This window comes from Pseudophryne corroboree, chromosome 1 (genome assembly GCF_028390025.1).
Source record: "Pseudophryne corroboree isolate aPseCor3 chromosome 1, aPseCor3.hap2, whole genome shotgun sequence".
Lineage (NCBI taxonomy): Eukaryota > Metazoa > Chordata > Amphibia > Anura > Myobatrachidae > Pseudophryne > Pseudophryne corroboree.
The window spans coordinates 776,758,073-776,777,339 of record NC_086444.1 but is presented as its reverse complement, the minus strand read 5'-3'; positions in this window follow the sequence as shown (position 1 = coordinate 776,777,339).

The window sequence follows — 19,267 nt, the reverse complement described above, 5'->3', positions numbered from 1 at the left end:
CCAACGTACGCGTGGACCCATAACTAGAAAATAATGTATTTTCCTGCATACGATCCGCTGGATTTGTGACAGGGCTCCGTGCAGAACAGGGGGTGACTCCCACTGTATTCTGTCCGCGGCGGGAAAAGAATAAACAATCGGAATCCACTTAAGGATTTGAAACCATCTTGTCAGGGCTGACCCAGACTTTCTCACACAGAGCGCTCAGCACATGAGAAGGAGGAATGTTACCTCAGCTTTCATTATAAATTTATATATATATATCTATATACACACCCATATATAGACCCTTTTGTCATGAACAGCAGGGTCCTCAGTGACGTTAATACGTCCTTAATGTGCACTAATCATGTACTAAATGCTCTCTTCTTTTTTTTTTTCGGATCTCATCAGGAAACATTATGGTCGACACCGGAATTAGCATCTGTGTCGGTATAAGGGAGTAGTAACTAGGCAAAATAACCTGTGTACGACCCCGAGGGGTCTGAGGGAAATATAGCTATGAACAAGACATCCATAGATATTCCTGTGTCTATTACACCGATTTATTCAACCTTAATATATATATATATATATATATATATATATATATATATATAGCCCTTTCTGACTTGCATCACATTAACATGCAATTTTTTTACCCAGTCATATATTGGTGGTGCCGACAGGGCCACCCACCCGCGTCTGTGTCCCTAATATAGTTTTCACTTGGGAAAAACATTCATCCACCTGCATGTTGACACACATGTACCAAGTACCATCAGGAGTCGGCGGTGCCGACATGGTCACTCCCACAGCTGTTTGTGGGAAGAGCACTCAGCCTCAGACATGCCGACACACATGTACCAAACACCCACCGACACACCGGGCATATAGGGGACAGACCCACAGTAAAGTCTGTCAGGACGACACAGATGGAGTTTGCCAGCTCACAACCCAGCGTTCAATCCCGGTTCTGAAACCCTTATATAATGCCTAAGACCTTATAATTAACTTATATTGCATCAACTGTGCCCCCCCCCCCCCCATTTTTCACTCTGTTATGTGTACAGTAGTGTGGGGAAGGACCAGCGTCTCTACAGCTCTGTGGAGAGAAAATGGCGCTGATGAGAGCTGTGAGGGCTAAGCACCGCCCCCTTAATGGCGCGCTTCAGCCCTGCTATTTTTTATTATATTTATACTGGCGGGGGTCAGGATTTAGTGCCTAGGCACTCATACCACTGTTTTCCAGTCACATATGAGGATTTATATGCTGCCCAGGGCGCCGCCGCCCCCCCCCCCCCCAACGCCCTGCACCCTACAGTGCCGCTATGTGTGGGAGCATGGCGCGCAGCGCGATCGCTGTGTGGTACTTCAGAAGCCGTCACTGAAGTCTTCTTTTCTTCTTCTACTCACCTGTCTTTTGACTTCTGCAAGGGGGGTGACGGCGGGCTCTGGGAATGAACCCCTAGGCGTACCTAGTGTTCCAAACCCTCAGGAGCTAATGGTGTCCTGTAGTCAAAGAAGCAGAGCCTTTAAACTCACTAGAAGTAGGTCTGACTTTTCTCCCCTAAGTCCCACGAAGCAGGAAGACCGTTGCCACCAGTGCTCCCTGAAAATAAAAAACCTAACTTAAAAGTCTTTTCAGAGAAACTCAGTAGAGCTCCTCAGTGTGCATCCAGTCTGCCTGGGCACAGATTCTAAACTGGAGTCTGGAGGAGAGGCATAGAGGGAGGAGCCAGGTCACACCATTTGAAAGTCTTAAAAGTGCCCATGTCTCCTGCAGATCCCGTCTATACCCCATGGTTCTTGAAGTGACCCCAGCATCCTCTAGGACGTATGAGAAACCATGTGCACTGCTGGTGGGGCGGATATAACATGTGCAGAGAGTTAGATTTGGGTGGGTTATATTGTTTCTGTGCAGGGTAAATACTGGCTGCTTTATTTTTACACTGCAATTTAGATTTCAGTTTGAACACACCACACCCAAATCTCTCTCCGCACATGTTATATCTGCCTCCCCCCTGCAATCCACTCTGAATTAGGCCCTATATTCATATACTGTGTATGGCTGCCTTTCTACGGACTATCGACCTGGTGTGTGGGGATGCCTGACGTTGTGTCTGTGCACACAAGGCAACTCCTGCGTGCACGCCTACATTTATATATATCATAGCAGTCGGCGGCACTCACGGCTATCAGCAAAAAACAGACAGAGGCTGTGTCTTGATTGTAGATTTTACAACATTATCATCAGGACAACAAAATAGTATAACTCCACATACTTAAATACCCCCGCCAGACCATCCATGGCGCCAGCCACCCGCTCCATCTGTGTATAATAAAGAAACCGTTTGATACAAAGAACATACAAAAACCTAAACGTGAAAACAAACAGTGCTCATAACATTGCTACAACAAATGTAACAATTGCCAGTTACATTGTATATAATAGTTACGTTTCTTACATTTTTTAATTATAGACTGGGGACCGGAACTAAATAGCTTACGTACAACACTAATCATTATTGCATTGCAGCCATTTGAGATGGAGCGGGTGCGGCGAGCGCCATGGACGGTCTGGCGGGGGTATTAAGGTATGTGGAGTTATACTATTTTGTTGTTCTGATGAAAATGTTGTAAGTTTGACACTGAAACATTGACAATCAAGACACAGCCTCTGTCTGTTTTTTGCTAATAGCCGTGAGTGCAGCCGACTGCTTTGCTCTAGTCTTAGTAATTACAGTTATTATTACTGGAAGGCACCACCTTTTAACCTTTTTAGTGGTTTTAGAATGGAATTCCGCATACTGCTGTTGTAATATAAATTTTACATATATATATATTGATAAAGCCTAATATTTATCTTATTTAAAACACTCTAAAAGGTGAAAGAACACAGTACGCAATTGACGTATGGAATACCGTAAGAGTACGCGCGTTGCGTATCAAACGCTTAGCCGTGGTCGAGACGCACGAGCGGCACGTTCGCTCACGGCTTAGAGCGTACAGGCAAGCACGCTATAGGCTGCCGACTAACGTAATGATACGCTATCAGCGTAGCGGACGCTCGGGACCACGAGGAGATCACAAGCGGCGCTGACGCTCACAGTGTTGAACCTTTATAACTATATCATAAACAATATACTTATACTGTAAACCCTTGTGCAGTGATAAGGTGTAAATGCAACACAGTGTAACCTTGTTAGTTTAAAAGCTGTATGAGCGTATGTGACGCTCAGAGAACCCCTTAGCAATATAATAAACACTCAAATACCGGTCTAAGGGTCTAACGCCTTTTAAGGAAATGAATGAACGTTCAATCGCAAATGAAATAATACAGTACAAGTTATACACTACCAAAATAACATAGAATATCTAACCAAGCAACTACACATAAAATACAATAAAGATACAATTACTTTTAAAGGGGGAAGGAGAGAGAGAGAGAGAGTGAGAGAGAACGAGAGTGAGAGAGAACGAGAGAGAATGGCTTATAACAATGAAGACAATATGATTGCAGAGAAACTTACGCACAAGGGGAAACACTCGCATGCGCCTTTCTGGATATCCAGCTCCCGATTATCAGCAATGAGAACCGTTGAAGAGAGTAGAGAGCTGGCCCAGATCGGCTTGTCCTTTTATACACTTACACACAGTACAGTACAATGGTCCCTACATTCTTATTGTTCATTGGACACAGGAATTCGTCTTCGCATTATAACAAAAGGTCATAGGTTGGTTCATACAGGTGGGCTGTGACTATTTCTAACTGCTCAGGTGGGTGGGAAACTGGGTTTCCCGCCGCATGGGTAATAAAGTGCAAATACAGTAAATGTTCATAAACTTCTTATGTCCATAACTATTCGCACGAGCGATTAATCCGCTTCAAACCAACACCGGAATATTGCTAATTAAATACTCTTCCGATGGATACTAAACACCACTGTATAACCCCTGTCTGACCCTTCGTATCAAACAAAGAGGGATCTCTTTGTCTATGAACATGCTACATTAACTAAACTTTCAGATTCTATCAAAGGGACCATAATCTACAAAATACATTATATAGTTAAAATATGTTACAATTGAGTCGCACGCTAGACGCATACAAACTCTACCGTAAATGCGCATACCGTGCGCCCGCGGGTGCACGCAACAGCGAGTATGCGCACGCACGGGAGAGCTCATGCACGCGCAGCGGGGACACGCATGAGGTGCAAATATGGCAGTGTGTAGCGTGATATTTTTCTGACTTTGACAGTCCACCCTTTGGCAGTCACCAATAACTGCCACTTTCTAAAACATTTCAAAAAGAGAAAAATATATGTCATGTGTAAATACATTTCTATGGTTGGGTAGGGGAGGAGAGGAGAAGGTGGGAAAAGGGTATGACCTAGTGAGATAGCAGAAGCATGTGTGTATGAATCCATGTTTGGGGGGTCATGTATCATCGTGCCGTACGTGTTTTAAATCAAGCTTCGAGGTATTGCGAAGTATACATTTGAATTCCTTCTTATCCCGTGGTACGGGTCTGTGGATGGGCTATCAAACTTTACCGAGCTCTCTTCGGCTTTTGGTTGCAACAAAATGGGGGAGCACATTTTAGTTGATGATACATGAATAGGGGAATATGTGAGTGCTGATATCTGTGCCTATATTCCCTATCGACTATGTGTGTTATTACCTGAAGGTTGTAGAGATGAAGATAAAGAACAATTATGGTAAATGCAGTGATAAACTATGTGAGTTTAATATACATTTGCCGATTGAGGTCTTGTCTTGTCTTGTCTTGATGTACATGTTGACTGTAGTCTCTTTGTGCTTTTGCCAATAAACGCAAGCAAAGCTTTATCAATGTCCATAGACTTACAAAAAGTGTTGGGCTAGCATAAAATTTAAAGTACTAGGGATATGGGGGGTCTATGGCATAGTCCATCAGTTGTCTGTGTAAAAGGTTGTCAAATTCTTCTTCCAAGCGGATGTCTTTTTACCTTGGAGAGAAACAAAGGAGAAACGGGTGAAAGAAACGGACCGTGGAATCACATTTTCATCACAACATTGTCTCTATCGTTGGGTCATAAATCAAATCCATTGGAATTATAATGTCCTCACTCCTTAAACTCATCACCTTAGTACTTCGTTTACACATAGTTAAAGCCTGAACGCATCTGAATATCAAACCAATCGATATGACAACACCCAAGATACACAGAAGAAATTTCCCTACATCCATTATAATTCCTTGAGCCCATTCTCCTAAACCAGAGAACCAATTTCGTGGGTTCAACCATGACACCCAACCGGTCAGCTCATTACCCACAGCAGCAAGGGTGAGATTGTGTCTCATGCGGAATTCCCACTTTAATTGGAGAATGTCGTCCATCTTTTGGTCTATGACCTCGACCGGGTCCTCGGTGCTATTCGTAATATAAGTGCAGCATTTTACGCCGTACTGCATTGCCAGTGTGACACAATATCCGCCTGTCACTGCTGTGAGATAATTAAGAACCATCCTATGCTGAACCAGTTCTGTTTTATAAGCTTGGAGCTCCCTTCCGGTATACCTAAAAGTGTCGTCATACATTTCAGTGATATTGTCTAATAAATTTGCAAGCGCTGATATGTATTTATAATTCAACACTCCTCTGGCGGTGCGAGTGATGTCTAATACGAGTAGAACCTGAATCCCGATGGATTCATGGATCAGGTCAGAGGCCGGATGCTCTGTTCTTTCTATTATGTGACGTTTAACGATGTGCTCGTAATGAGTGTGAGTATAAGGAGCTTGGGCACCGCGGTGAATATCTTTCATTTTAGTATGTGATACAGTCATTACCTCAGGCAGTACTTTTCCAATATAACACAACCCTTCTGAGTTTGGGGCTAGCCACTTATACGCCTTCCTCCCGCATATGAAATATGCATCATCGGGGAGAACATATGGGACGGAGTAGGACATTACCATATTACACATTTTCCATATGAAATCTCCTAACCCTAATTCTCCCATCTGTTTAGTACACGTATCAGTTTGTACGATATGTGCACAGTATCCTGGTGATACCTCTCCAACTCTCATGGTCCTACTTCCTAGGGTATACCTATATCGGAAATATTTTCCACTACCGGCTAAGTGGCGTATAAGTTCTGTATCTGTAGGCAATCCGTCGGCTCTATGTGAGAATGTCATGGTTTTGTTATTCCATGACACTTCCCAATTTCCCGGCTTTCGGGGATTGGAAATGTTAAAGCACACTAAAGACCTATCCACATGGTATTGGTGGAGCTTCAAACTAGGAGGACTAGAGATATTAAACCTCTTGTCCACCGGCCTCCCACTACTTAACTCAAGTACCTCCCCTATCGTTAAAGGAAATGGTACTAGTCCTGACTTGCTGTGACCTTGAGGTACTTGAGAGCATACCCAACAGTCTGTCTGATTTAGTACTTTACCCACTAAGGAGTGATAGTCACTCAATGGATGCCTATCCATATGGATATTAAAACTGGATTGGCATTTCTTGATGCACCCATCCTCAACTACATTGTCACAATGCCTACAGATACAATTTTCTTCAGCTAACAATCCTTCACAATTCCTTCTATGGTCAATGCTATAAGATCGTTTTCTGATACTCGCCTTTGCTTGTTGATTATGTTGTTCTTGGAAAAATACGCCTCCATCTTTGTCATCAGAACCCATTCCAGAACCTCTCTCGACCTCCATGGTACTCTCGCCGGAACAGACTGCTCTGGTCAACATCATGGTCAACAGGAAAATCCGGATCACAGTCTCTTGGGGCAAGTCCATCTTATAGGAGGAAATGGAGAAGAATGAAAAGGGGGAAAGAAATAATTGAGGGAGATGGGATGGGAAGTGGAGAAAAACAATAAAAGGGAACAGGGGATCGACAACTGCCTCCAATCTTATTATTTTCAATGCTCAGGTGCCGTCTCAATCCTCCTGAAACAGACACTCCAGTGATACAACTTCCTCTACCGTCTGCTCTTTATCACGGGACCTCTCTGGATCAGCAACCTTCTTACAATGGGACGAATGAACCCAAGTCTCTCTCTCGGCAACCTTCAATGCTGTCGTGCTAATCAATAAGACTTGGTATGGTCCTTCCCATCTGTCAATAAGGCAACCTGAGCGTAGAAAATTCCGTATCATTACATAATCCCCAGGTTCAATGTCATGACAATTACTATCTGGCAAATCAGGAATCATTAACTTCAGATTGTCATTCTGATTCCTTAGCTGTTTACTCATGTTAACCAGGTATTTTACAGTCACTTCATTGTTACACTTCAAATCATCCTGAGGGTTAATCATAACATGCGGTTGTCGACCAAACAGAATTTCAAATGGGGACAGATTAAGAGGGGACCTGGGAGTGGTTCTGATGCTGTATAGTACAATGGGTAAAGCTTCTGGCCATGTTAATCCTGTTTCTGCCATAACTTTGCTCAATTTATTTTTAATAGTGCTGTTCACTCTTTCTACTTTCGCACTCGCCTGGGGGCGGTATGGAGTGTGCAGCTTACTATCAATTCCCATCAACTTACACATTCCTTGAAAGACATCACCTGTAAAATGGGTACCCCTATCACTTTCAATTATTCTAGGGATACCGTATCTACACACAAATTCCTGTACAATTTTCTTAGCAGTAAACATTGCGGTATTTGTGGCCGCAGGAAATGCTTCGACCCAATTTGAAAACACATCTATACAAACAAGTACATATTTCAAATTTCGACAAGGGGGTAATTGTATAAAATCAATCTGTATTACCTGAAAAGGGCCGCCTGTAGGTGGGATATGAGATGGTTCTGTTGGTATTGCCTTTCCGATGTTCTTCCTCAAGCAGGTAAGGCATGACATTGCTCTCTTACCTGCATGGGATGAGAATCCTGGGGCGCACCAATATGCTCTTACCAACTTGCACATTCCTTCCTTGCCCAGATGAGTCAGCCCATGTGCTGCTTCAGCTAAACATGGAAGGTATGCTCTGGGTGCCACTGGTTTACCCTGTCCATCTGTCCAGAGTCCTGAGGACTCCTGGCCATATCCTTTTGACCTCCAAACTGCCTTTTCCTGTGTGGAACACAAATTTTGCATTTCACACAACTTCTGTGTGTTGATGGTATTGAATACCATCAATTGTGTGGTGTCTGTCTGTCTGGGGGTACCAGCTGCTGACTTAGCAGCTTCGTCTGCTCGGCTGTTACCAAGTGATACTGGGTCTTGGCTGTATGTGTGAGCTTTACACTTGATAACAGCCACTCTGTCGGGTTCCTGTATCGCTGTTAGAAGCCTTTTGATGTGAGCTGCATGCGCTACCGGTGTACCAGCTGCCGTCATGAAATTTCTGAGGCGCCATAGGGCTCCGAAATCATGGACTACCCCGAAGGCGTATCTAGAATCGGTGTAGATATTGGCTGACTTTCCCTTAGCCAATTCACATGCTCTGGTTAGGGCAACCAGTTCAGCAACCTGGGCTGAGTGAGGTGGGCCTAGCGGTTCTGCTTCTATGGTGCCTTGGTCATCTACGACTGCGTATCCAGTACACAAGTCTCCCGAGTCCGTCTGTCTGTGACAACTACCGTCAGTGTAGAAAGTAAAATCTACATCTTCCAGTGGGTTGTCACTGATGTCAGGCCTTGCCGTGAAATTTTGGGTCAAATATTCCATACAATCATGTGTGTCATCCCTTGTATTAAATCCTCCTTCCCCATCACTCTCATCCTCCACCCTTTGTGCCTGTCCAGGCACACCTGGGAGATATGTTGCAGGATTTAATGCACTGCATCTCCTAATGGTGATGTTTACGGGGGCCATTAATGCCAATTCCCATCTTGTAAACCGCGCTGATGAGACGTGCCTGGTTTGGGCCGAATTCAGCAAGGCTGACACTGCATGTGGTGTATGAATTGTGAGGTTGTGTCCTAGCACTACATCTTCGCTTTTTGTAACTAGCAATGCTATCGCTGCAACACTTCGCAAGCATGTGGGGAGGGATCGCGCTACCGTATCTAGCTGAGCGCTGTAGTATGCTACCGGCCTGCTGGCATCACCGTGCTTTTGGGTTAGGACGCCTGCCGCGCAACCAGCACTTTCTGTTCCGTACAGGTCAAAGGGTTTCCCATAGTCTGGCATACCTAATGCTGGTGCCTGCATTAGGCACTGTTTAAGTCTCTCAAATGCCATCTCGGATTCGTCTGTATGCGAAATCCGATCAGGTTTGTTTGATGAAACCATCTCCTGCAAAGGTAATGCTAGAATGGAAAACCCTGGGATCCAGTTACGGCAGTACCCACACATTCCTAAAAACGTTCTGATCTGTTGCTGGGTTTGTGGCAGAGTCATGTCTCTAATTGCTTGAATTCTATCAGCGGTCAGGTGTCTCAGTCCTTGTGTTAGACAGTGTCCCAGATATTTTACTTTAGGCTGGCATAATTGTAATTTGTCTTTGGAAACCTTGTGTCCTGTGTCTGAAAGATGAAACAGGAGCTGTTTCGTATCTTTCAGGGACGCTTCCAGTGAGTCTGAACACAAGAGTAAATCGTCCACATACTGTATCAATATTGATCCACTCTCTGGTTGGAAAGACTGTAAACAATCATGCAAAGCCTGTAAAAATATACTTGGACTGTCTATGAAACCTTGCGGTAATCGAGTCCATGTGTAGTGGACTCCTCTGTATGTAAATGCAAACAAATATTGGCTGTCAGGATGCAGGGGTACCGAGAAAAAGGCGGAGCAGAGGTCAATAACAGTGAAAAATTTCGCAGTGGGAGGGATTTGCATAAGGATGACAGCTGGATTTGGCACTACGGGGAACTGACTCTCAACTATTTTGTTAATCCCCCTTAGATCCTGTACTAGCCTGTAACCCCTCCCCCCACTCTTTTTCACAGGGAAGATGGGACTATTGGCAGTGCTGGATGTTCTTACCAGAATGCCCTTTTGTAGCAAGCGCTCTATTACGGGGTATACTCCTAACTCCACCTCTGGCTTCAGAGGGTATTGTGGGATTTTTGGAGCTATCCTGCCATCTTTTACTTGCACAACTACTGGAGCTACGTTTGCCATTAATCCAGTGTCTTGTCCATCTTTAGTCCAAAGTGACTCTGGTATTTGGGATGTGATTTCTTCTGCCTGGGATGGGTTCCTATTTATCATAACAGTATGTGACATTAATTTTGATGGGGAGTCTAGCATGTCTCGCACTTCCTAAACGTGATTCTCAGGTATGTCTAAGAATACACCTTCAGGAGTACAATAAATGACGCACCCCATTTTACACAATAAATCTCTTCCCAGGAGATTAGTCGGTGCCGATGCCGCCAGCAAAAAGGAATGCTTGGTATGCAAAGGCCCTATAGTAATCTCTGCTGGTTTGCTAACAGGGTAGTGCTGGACTACTCCCGTTACTCCCATGGCTGGAATTGTCTTACCAGTGGTTCTCATGCCCACTGTCGAATTTATCACTGATTTGGCCGCCCCTGTATCTACAAGGAAGTTTAATGATTTACCAGCTACATCGATTGTGACCTCGGGTTCACTTCCAAGGCTTGCAATCAATTTCACTGGCTGCAGATTACAGGTGTGGCCACACCCCTATTGGGTATGGTGACCTCCCTGAATCGCGCTGGCAGCAACTACTTGAGAAGGGGGTAAATGGGAACTACCAGAGACTTGCCAGTCTCTTTTTGGGGGATACCTTTTTGTTTCCCCTGCATGTGGCTCATGACTCCGTCTTTGCGGTCCCTGATCCCAATTTCCTGTGTCATGTCGTTGTCTAGGGTGTTGATATGATTTTTGTGTGTTTTTCACTCTACAGTCTCGTGCAAAATGTCCCTCTCTATGACAGGAATAACAAGTTACCACATTTGACTTACCCACAGGGTTTGGAGATTTATACAAAGGTTGTCTTGTGGTCAGGGCCTGTATACTTACGGCCATTAACTTATCACTTTGTGACTCCCTGTGTCTGGTGATATTCACACACTGCCTTAGCGCTGGCGTACTCGACCTAGGGCCCCTGCGACCTGAACCGCTATTTACTGGAACATGCGAGTGTGATCCGCAGAGCACTTAACCCTTTCCAGTGACTATTGGTTGTTGGATAGTTCCTGAGTGACCAGCGAACCTCCCTTAAAATAAAAAAAATTACACAAATCACGTTAGAGTGTACAAATAGCGCAAATGGTACTGGTCAGGTTACTAACTAATGCACACAATTACGTGCGGTACAATCGTTCTGCACATAAGCAACTAATCTTATGTGCGGAGCGACCAGTGGAATCGAAAATTACGGCTGCGAATTCCTTCAGCCAGAGCTTTAATGGCCTATATGGGTTCCGCACCAACCCTTCCTGGTGTTGTGCTACTTTTCTCTATAGCGGACTTCTTAGTCTGCTGTATCTAGACCTCCTGGTCTGTTCCGGACCTCCTGGTCTGTGCTACAGTAGACCTCCTGGTCTGCTATACTCTAATGCTCAAATTTATGTTTAACAAGGGATGCCTCCCAAGCCACCATGCACGTCACTTACATGTATGTACCTCACGAGAACTCGACTTCTTGTGGTTCAACCCAAAAATTGTAAAAACTTATATATACAAACACTCACCACATGTACACTTTAATTTTATTTCTGCGCAGAAATTCCTTTCATTCAGTAAACAGTCTAGACCAGATGAGTCGCAAATTGGAGAAGGATCTATTAGCTTAAAATTTCGGACACTAAAATTGACTTGCGCTATTTATCGCGTTGCCTCCTTTTCGCCTGTTAAAAATAATACTATCGTGTGTTTTGAATTATGTGGGCGTACCCGGACGCTCCGTTGCGTAATATACGCTACGTGCGTCGGCCTTTGTGTTGCGTACACTAGTCTCACCCTTTTGTTAGAAACACGTGTATGCCAGCCAGATATGTCCACAGAAATACAATTAACACGTTTATCAATGTAGATGATCTTTAATTGTATTCATCTACCGAGCACCACACAGGTCTCTCCTTGTATCTTAGGCAAAGCTGTGTGCGTGCTTTACAAATTACCCCTTAATGTATTACTTTTACTCTTTAACTGCTAATAGCAACAAATCTTTCTTAGCACGTTATCAATTGTGAAATGGCAACCAGGAGAGTGATATGTGAAAATACACGAATGAAAAGAAATGCAGATATATGCGTGCGTGCGTACGCAAGACAGAACAGAAAAAAAACAGTTTTTAAAAGACACTAGCGTATTGTTCTTACCTCCGGTTCCGGATTCCTTCAGCACCCTTTACTAAGCGGAGCAGACGCTTATCTGGTCAGCACTACGAGGAATATTACCTCCCGCCCTTTGCTGACCGATAATGTCTGCTGAAATTACCTAGTGCAGATATGTGAAGGACGGACGAGCCGCCAATTGATAAAGCCTAATATTTATCTTATTTAAAACACTCTAAAAGGTGAAAGAACACAGTACGCAATTGACGTATGGAATACCGTAAGAGTACGCACGTTGCGTATCAAACGCTTAGCCGTGGTCGAGACGCACGAGCGGCACGTTCGCTCATGGCTTAGAGCGTACAGGCAAGCACGCTATAGGCTGCCGACTAACGTAATGATACGCTATCAGCGTAGCGGACGCTCGGGACCACGAGGAGATCACAAGCGGCGCTGACGCTCACAGTGTTGAACCTTTATAACTATACCATAAACAATATACTTATACTGTAAACCCTTGTGCAATGATAAGGTGTAAATGCAACACAGTGTAACCTTGTTAGTTTAAAAGCTGTATGAGCGTATGTGACGCTCAGAGAACCCCTTAGCAATATAATAAACACTCAAATACCGGTCTAAGGGTCTAACGCCTTTTAAGGAAATGAATGAACGTTCAATCGCAAAAGAATAATACAGTACAAGTTATACACTACCAAAATAACATAGAATATCTAACCAAGCAACTACACATAAAATACAATAAAGATACAATTACTTTTAAAGGGGGAAGGAGAGAGAGAGAGAGTGAGAGAGAACGAGAGTGAGAGAGAACGAGAGAGAATGGCTTATAACAATGAAGACAATATGATTGCAGAGAAACTTACGCACAAGGGGAAACACTCGCATGCGCCTTTCTGGATATCCAGCTCCCGATTATCAGCAATGAGAACCGTTGAAGAGAGTAGAGAGCTGGCCCAGATCGGCTTGTCCTTTTATACACTTACACACAGTACAGTACAATGGTCCCTACATTCTTATTGTTCATTGGACACAGGAATTCGTCTTTGCATTATAACAAAAGGTCATAGGTTGGTTCATACAGGTGGGCTGTGACTATTTCTAACTGCTCAGGTGGGTGGGAAACTGGGTTTCCCGCCGCATGGGTAATAAAGTGCAAATACAGTAAATGTTCATAAACTTCTTATGTCCATAACTATTCGCACGAGCGATTAATCCGCTTCAAACCAACACCGGAATATTGCTAATTAAATACTCTTCCGATGGATACTAAACACCACTGTATAACCCCTGTCTGACCCTTCGTATCAAACAAAGAGGGATCTCTTTGTCTATGAACATGCTACATTAACTAAACTTTCAGATTCTATCAAAGGGACCATAATCTACAAAATACATTATATAGTTAAAATATGTTACGATTGAGTCGCACGCTAGACGCATACAAACTCTACCGTAAATGCGCATACCGTGCGCCCGCGGGTGCACGCAACAGCGAGTATGCGCACGCACGGGAGAGCTCATGCACGCGCAGCGGGGACACGCATGAGGTGCAAATATGGCAGTGTGTAGCGTGATATTTTTCTGACTTTGACAATATATATATATATATATATATATACACACATATATATATATATATATATATATATATATACACACTGCTCAAAAAAATAAAGGGAACACTAAAATAACACATCCTAGATCTGAATGAATGAAATATTCTAATTAAATACTTTGTTCTTTACATAGTTGAATGTGCTGACAACAATATCACACAAAAATTATCAATGGAAATCAAATTTATTAACCCATGGAGGTCTGGATTTGGAGTCACCCTCAAAATTAAAGTGGAAAAACACACTACAGACTGATCCAACTTTGATGTAATGTCCTTAAAACAAGTCAAAATGAGGCTCAGTAGTGTGTGTGGCCTCCACGTGCCTGTTTGACCTCCCTACAACGCCTGGGCATTGTTACGATCCTGATGCTCAGGACAGGGGAGATCTTATGTAGTAGGTCTGCCCAACTCCGATGCCCCCTCAGGTCTTAAAGAGAGACAAGGCGTGAACTGAGACAGGGTAATAACAAGGGGACCTCTAACTGAAACAACCACGCTAGGGGCTATAAACTACCTAAAAACTAAACTTATGTGCGGCACGCCGCCAAAGGAAAAAGAACTACAAAGAAACCACTGTCCACTCCCCTACACGGCACCGCCGAGTTCCGGGGAGGACAGTGAAAGCGGAAACCTCCGCAAATGCACCAATTCACAGTAAAGTAAACACTTAGCGGCATAGGCCGCAACACGCGGCAGAAGCCGCTACTCACGAAACCGGGCGAGGACCCCAGATGACAAACAGGTTCGCAAGGACTAGAAGGATTCCCAGGACCGGCTTCGGACCTCCAAAGTACCAAAGGGCAGGGAGCAAGATCCACCAAACACGGCTGACAGGAACAGAGTTCTGCAAGGCAGGAACAGCATACAAGAAGCTATCACCGGCGGGGCTGCAGTGTGCTGGCTCACATAAAAAGGCCCTGCTGGCCAATAACAGGAGGGCCAGCAGGACCAGCCCCCAGACCCTAATTACTAGTTGCCGTGCAGCTGCCCTGCTGCACGAGCAACCTAATTAAGTATTCTTAGCAACGGGGAACGCGGTCCACCTGTGGCGCCCCCGTTGCTATGCACCCGGCGGCCCTGCCTGCACGGCATCCTGCGTTGCCAGGGACCCGGCGGCTATCGTGCGCACGGCATTCTGGCGTTGCTAGGCGCCGTGCGGGGGACAGGGAAGGAGAGAGGCGCGGCGGCCGTGACCGCTGCTCAGTCAGGGCACGGCCGAAGACCGCCGCGCCTAACAGTACCCCCCCCTTGAGGAGGGGTTAAAGAACCCCTAGAGCCAGGTTTCTGAGGAAACTCCTGAAAGAAAATCCTCTTCAGCTTGGGAGCATGTAAATCTTTATCCAACACCCAAGATCTTTCTTCAGGGCCATAACCTTTCCAGTGGACCAAAAAATAGAGCCGACCCCGAGAAAGCTTAGAATCTAAAACCTTCTCCACCAAGAACTCTTGTTGCCCCTGAACATCCACCGGAGATCTACCCTGGGAAGTCCTCCGAGGAAATCTCCTGGAAGAAAAATACTGTTTCAAAAGAGAACAGTGAAAAGTATTGCCAATTTTGAGAGATCTCGGCAAGCGTAGCCGAAAAGCAACTGGGTTGACCTTCTTAATGATAAGGAATGGTCCAATAAATTTGGGTTCCAATCTAGCCGAAGGTTGTCGGAGCTTGATGTTGCGAGTTGACAACCATACCTTATCTCCCACCTTAAAAGTGCAAGGATGTAGGAGCCTATCAGAAAATTTATTTTCTCGGAAGGCAGCTTTTCTCAAGGCAAGGTGCACCTTTCTCCAAATTGTTCTGAGATGGGAGGTTAAGGTCAACGAGGAGACTGGAGAATGAGGAAAAAAAGAGTTGGCTCTAGGATGAAAGCCAAAGACTGAAAAGAATGGGGACTCCTTGGTAGAAGAATGACAAGAGTTATTATAAGCAAATTCGGCTAACGGAAGAAATTCAGACCAATCATTCTGGAGTTAGGCCGAATACAACGGTAAATACTGTTTTAATGACTGGTTAACTCGTTCGGTTTGTCCGTTAGATTGTGGATGGTACCCAGATGTTAAAGAGAGTTTCATATTTAATGAGGCACAAAAACGTTTCCAGAAACGAGCAATGAATTGCGGACCCCGATCAGAGACAATATCCCTGGGCAACCCATGGAGCCTGAACACATGACGGAGAAACAAGACTGCCAACCCTTGAGCAGAGGGTAATCGGGGAAGAGCAATGAAATGACCCATCTTACTAAAACGATCTACTACCACCCAAATGACTCGAAATCCGGCTGAAAGAGGAAGGTCCACCACGAAATCCATGGATATATGTGACCATGGCCTGAGAGGAACGGCTAAAGGTACGAGTTGCCCGATCGGCAATGAACGAGGAACCTTATGCCGTGCACAAACCTGACAGGAATGGACAAATTCCCTTACATCTTTAGAAAGACTAGGCCACCACACCGAGCGGGAGACTAACTCCAAGGTCTTAGTGATACCTGGATGACCAGAGACTTTGTTGTCATGAATCTCAGCTAAAACAGTGCCTCTCAGAAATTCAGGGACAAAGAGATGATCAGCAGGAGTCGGTTTAGGAGCCTGCTGTTGAAGCTGGACTGAGTAAATAAATCCTGTGTGAGGCCTGCCCGGATGACAGATTATGGAACTATGGGGGTAGTAGCAGGATGGTTATTGTGAACCGGAAGAAAACAACGTGACAGGGCATCAGCTTTAGTATTTTAGGAACCGGGCCTGAAGGTGATAATAAACCTGAAACGTGTAAAAAACAATGCCCAACGTGCCTGCCGAGCATTAAGCCGTTTAGCTGACTCAATATACTGCAGGTTCTTATGGTCAGTAAACACTGTAATAGTATGCCTAGCTCCCTCCAGCCAATGCCTCCACTCCTCGAAAGCCCATTTAACTGCCAGCAATTCTCGATTACCAACGTCATAGTTGGATTCTGCGGAGGAGAATTTCCTGGACATGAAGGCACAAGGGTGTAATTCCTGAGACTCCGGATCTTCCTGAGATAGGATAGCCCCCACTCCAACCTCTGAGGCATCTACCTCGACTATAAAGGGGAGCTCCGGGTTAGGGTGCCTGAGAACAGGAGCCGAGACAAAGGCCTGCTTTAAGGCCCGAAAGGCAGACTCGGCTGCAGGCGACCAATTGGAAGGGTCCGCTCCTTTTTTAGTCAATGCTACTACAGGAGCGACCAAATCAGAAAAGGTATGAATGAACCGCCTATAATAGTTTGCAAACCCTAAAAAGCGCTGAATTGCTTTTAAATTTGTGGGTTGCGCCCAATTAAGGATGGCCTGGAGTTTTTTCGGTTCCATGAAAAATCCCTGGGAAGAAATAATATACCCCAAGAAGGACACTTCCGTGATGTGAAAATCACATTTCTCTAGTTTTGCGTATAAATGATTCTCCCTTAGTCTTTGAAGAACCAGACGCACATGGGTAATATGTTGTTCCATAGACTCAGAATAAATCAAAATGTCGTCTAAATAAACGACAACGAACTTTCAAAGAAAGTCACGAAGAACATCATTGATGAGGTCTTGAAATACCGCAGGAGCATTTGACAGCCCAAAGGGCATTACCAGGTATTCATAATGACCCGACTGTGTGCTGAAAGCCGTCTTCCACTCATCCCCAGATCTTATTCGGATGAGATTGTAAGCTCCTCTAAGATCGATTTTTGAGAAGATAACGGCAGAGCGTAACTGATCAAAAAGTACTGAAATCAAAGGCAAAGGGTAGGTGTTTTTAACAGAAATATTATTCAGAGCCCGAAAATCAATACATGGTCTGAGCGACCCATCTTTTTTCTCAACAAAAAAGAATCCTGAACTCAAAGGAGATTTCAAAGGCCTAATGAAGCCTTTTTTCAGGCTTTCCTGGATATAATTATCCATAGCCGTGGTTTCTGGCCCAGAGAGGGCATATAATCTCCCTTTAGGTAAAGTGGCCCCGGGAACTAAATCTATAGCGCAGTCATAGGACCGATGGGGAGGCAGAACGTCCGCATTACCCTTGGAGAACACATCAGCAAAATCCTGATATTCCAGAGGAATAAGTTCTGGGGTAACTGCCGCAACCCGGACAGGATGGGAAATACACTCCTTAACACAAAAAGGACCCCATTGGGAAATCTCCCCAGACCGCCAATCTATGGTGGGATTATGAAAGGCAAGCCAGGGGTGACCCAAAACTACTGGAACTGCCGGACAATGTGTAAGGTAAAATTCTATTTCTTCTGAATGTAGGGCCCCCACTGTCAGCAATACTGGAGGTGTGCGGTGAGTAATAACCCCATTGGAAAGCGGACCCCCATCCAAGCCGTGCATGGTGATACGTCTATCTAAGGGTAACAGTGGATCGCCTAAAGCCTTAGCCCAAGCTAAATCCATAAAATTTCCTGCAGCTCCACTGTCGACGAAGGCCGACACCAACGAACTGAGGCTGCCAAAGGAAATCTTTACCGGAACTAATAGAGAATTATTAGAGGAGATTAACTGCAGACCCAAGTGAACCCCCTCACAATTCACTTGGTCAAAGCGTTTCACGGCTTGTTCGGGCAGTTACGTGCGATATGTCCCTTCCCACCACAATACAAACAAAGACCAGAACTTAACCTTCTGGTTCTTTCCTCTGGGGACAGCCGGGAGAGACCCATTTGCATGGGCTCCTCGACGTCCTCAGGAAAAGTATATACACATGGATTAGGCCTAAAAGTTTTCCCTCTTTCTCTATCGTCCTAAGTGGATGCTGGGGTTCCTGAAAGGACCATGGGGAATAGCGGCTCCGCAGGAGACAGGGCACAAAAGTAAAGCTTTTACAGGTCAGGTGGTGTGTACTGGCTCCTCCCCCTATGACCCGCCTCCAGACTCCAGTTAGATTTTTGTGCCCGGCCGAGAAGGGTGCAATTCTAGGTGGCTCTCATAAAGAGCTGCTTAGAGAGTTTAGCTTAGGTTTTTTTATTTTACAGTGATTCCTGCTGGCAACAGGATCACTGCAACGAGGGACAGAGGGGAGAAGAAGTGAACTCACCTGCGTGCAGGATGGATTGGCTTCTTGGCTACTGGACATGAAGCTCCAGAGGGACGATCACAGGTACAGCCTGGATGGTCACCGGAGCCACGCCGCCGGCCCCCTCACAGATGCTGAAGCAAGAAGAGGTCCAGAATCGGCGGCTGAAGACTCCTGCAGTCTTCTTAAGGTAGCGCACAGCACTGCAGCTGTGCGCCATTTTCCTCTCAGCACACTTCACACGGCAGTCACTGAGGGTGCAGGGCGCTGGGGGGGGGGCGCCCTGGGAGGCAAATGAAAACCTTTAAAAAGGCTAAAAATACCTCACATATAGCCCCAGAGGCTATATGGAGATATTTACCCCTGCCTAAATGTACTAAATAGCGGGAGACG